The sequence below is a fragment of the Piliocolobus tephrosceles genome, chromosome 14 (assembly GCF_002776525.5).
Source record: "Piliocolobus tephrosceles isolate RC106 chromosome 14, ASM277652v3, whole genome shotgun sequence".
Classification (NCBI taxonomy): Eukaryota; Metazoa; Chordata; class Mammalia; order Primates; family Cercopithecidae; genus Piliocolobus; species Piliocolobus tephrosceles.
In genome coordinates, this window is record NC_045447.1 from 35,988,389 (window position 1) to 35,991,890 (window position 3,502).

Here is a 3,502-nt window from a genome sequence, read left to right on the forward strand (position 1 = left end):
TCCAGCCAGTAGGGGAGTTGCCCCTCACTAGGAAGCAGCTGTGGTTAAAGCAGATGGATAAATGCAATACCCAATGATGGGCAGAGGTCACAGCCTTGACAGACGTGACTGGAGGAGTTCTCGGTGAGTTACATTGAGGTCTTATCAGGGGAAATGGTTGGAGCCACCTCAGCTTCCCTGCCATGTCAGCTGTAACATTATTCATCTCTCAGACACACTCCTGTCCCAGTGCTCCAGCTGCTCAGATCAAACAGGTAGCTCTTGTCAGGTGTAGGAATGTTGATGTTCCAAGTAGAGAGGAATTATGACTCTGTCTCTTCTGCAACCCTGCCTGGAAAGTGCTCCTCCTGCAGGGATGCAGTCACTCTGACATGTTCCAGAAAGGTGTATAGAGTTGCACTTATGCCAGGTTCCCATGGGAGAGGCCCCCAATTGTGCCTGTGGTGTGCACCAGGGCGCTGACTGTTGGGTTAGAACTCAAGATCTTCCCTGCTGAACCCAGCACTATAACTTTGCCTCTGCTGAAATAAACTTCTCACCTGTGGAAATATCTGGTGCTCAAGGTCTGCTGTACAATCTCTTTTGTTCCACAGGGTGTTCCCTTGATGTAGTGCACTTCCACTTTCCCTAAGAGTGAGTGTTCCTGGGGGTCAGTCAGACTACGGTGAGCATTGTTACTCCTCTGGATCTGGCTTCCCAGTGAAGTTGCCACATTCCAGGCTGATGCTGGAGAATGTCTCCAAGGGATCTGAGGATGTGACCTGGCCTCAAGACTCCCAGCAGTGACAAGCAGCACCAGCTTTAATACGGGTGATAGGGGAGTGACATAGAATCTGTAAGGTTCCTTGGTTATTGATAAGCTTAGTATGTTGACTTTCTAGAAAACTGGTTGTAGTAGTAATGAACTGGTCAAGTGGACCAACTTAGGAAGTCCTAGTTAGCAGAGTGGTGCAGGCAGTGATAATAGCTAAGATCGCACAGCCATCTTCTACTTCCTGGGTGAAATGTTACTCTACCAGGAGTAGACGCTGTAGTGGACTGTTTTGGTTAGCCTCCAGACAGGAGGTGGTATTTGAAATAGAACACCAGCTGCAGCAGTAGCAGTGGGATTTTTGCTTGCCTTATGTTGCCCAGAAGGGGCACTCTGGTTTTTCAGGCAATGAGCAGGGCCATATGCTCCCAAGAATTTCAGTCCTTTGCAGTAAGCTACCAGGGTGGATGGCAGGACAACGCCGGATGGGGGATGGGTCTGGTGGGTTTGCACTATTCCCGCGGGCAAGCTGCAGCCCCTGTGGGTATCGGAGGACAGGAGCAGTTCTCAGGCCATTGGTTTGATGTTCCAGAGGGGAGAGTTGCTGCCTCTGATGCACAGAAGAGCTCACACAGGGAGTGGGGAATAGCAGGCTGTGGTAAGCCCCACACAGATCCAATACACACAATGAGGCAGATCCACTCTGGCAGTGTTCCACTTAGCAGCAAGCTAAATTCCAGTCTGTCTGCACTCAGAACTGGCAACTGCGCTGAGTCATAAGCTTTCCCGCTGAGATAGCATATGCAGCTTGCAGGCCTTGTCCCTCCTTATCTGCTGCAAAGCTGGGTGCCTGATTTCCAGGCCTGTGGCTCCTGCACTTGTGACTCCTGCACTTGCAACTGCAGCCCACTTTTCACTCCCCCATTTCAGCCCTGGCCAAGGGAGTGCATCCCCACCTGAGGTTATATCATTAAACCTAGTTGGGCACTTCTTTCAACCTGTGACCACTGCCTGAACTATTCTTGGCTGTCCTCTACAGGGTGCCCTGTAAGTACAGGAAAGGAATGGCTTCCCTCAGTCCACGATGCAAACTGGGAGTGCATGCAATTGTCTTCCTGCGGTGTTCCTACTTTATTATTCTACTTAAATTTTTATCAATTCCCTATTAAAATATCAGTGGAGAGGTTAGCAGTAAAAAATTCATCATGTTCCATGCTTCCTGTAATTGTTTTGCTTCTAATATACTTAGAACAAACCCAAAGCTAATGCAATTATGTCACAATTGATGACTGTGTGTTGGCAGGGGAAAATTAGTATTAGACCAACACAGGAACAGAAAAGGAAGAAGAGTCAGAAACACAGCTGGACTTACTTTACAATGGAGACTGATATGGTTTGACCCTGTGTCCCCACCCAAATCTCATCTCGAATTGTAATCCTCACATGTCAAGGAAGCAACCTGGTGGGAGGTGATTGGATAATAGGGGCAGCTTCCCTATACTGTTCTCATGATAGTGAGGGAGTTCTCAGGAAATCTGATGGTTTAAAAGTTGTAGTTTCCCCTGCACGTGCGCACTGTCTCTCCTGCCACCAAGTGAAGAAGGTACTTGCTTCTCCTTTGCCTTCTGCCATTATTGTAAGTTTCCTGAGGTCTCTCAGGCTATTTGGAATTGTGAGTCAATCAAACATTTTTCCTTTATAAATTATCCAGTTTCAGGCAGTTTTTTAAATCGTAGTGGGAAAATGGACTAATACAGAGACAATATTGATACTCCATGTATTATATTATTTTACCCTCAACACTATTAATAGATAAAGGGATAACTAGGCAAAGTAGAAACTTTGAAAAGTCCACTGATAAAATTATAAGGGTTGAGATTATTTGTATAATCTACAAAAATGTATCATACATGGCATAAGCAAAATAGACAAATCAAGTAAGCAAGCAATGCTTTGAAATCATGGAACATTAGAGGTATTCAAATAAACTTCGGCAACTATTGCCTGGTGGCATTATGATCGTTATTATTATTATTATTATTAATCTATTTTGGGAACAACAGGAAATGCAATTATCCAAGAAAATGACTTTGGGTGTAAATATTAGCACAGAAGTGTTTTTTTGTTTTAATTCCCCACCTTGCAGGTGATAGGATTATCTACATAAAAATATCGTATGATAATAAGCTGAATAAGCACAGAAATAATAAGGGGTTCAGCTAGATGTTTTGTTGTGAGACAAACAAACAAAACTTGTAGTTTTATTTTGTACTAGAGTGATAGAAAGGAAAGTGTTGTGAAATAAAACCTCCCCAAAAGCAGTGAGAAGAGTGCACAAAATTGTTATCCTAAAAAAAGAGACTTAAAAAGGACAATTCAGGAATGATGCTGTTTAAAACTATAAAATTAAAAAAAAAAATGACATGCATTTGGCTGTAGGAGATTATATATTTTTAAAACAATCAAATCTATTAAATTAAATTTAATGCATGTCTTCCTATTACAGAACCCAATGACATTTACATAAAATTTAATAAAATGATTCTATAATACTTCTGGAATAATATGCTTGCAAAATTACTCAAGACAATTTCAAATGGAAGAGTAATGAGGAAATTTGCCCTTTAGACATCAAAATGTATTTTAAAACCACAATGTTCAGATTTCCTAACATAAGGTTAAAGTAGGTTACAAACAATGTCTAAAAATAATTTTTTTTTCTATGGATGTTTTCTTGTAAAATATCCTTAT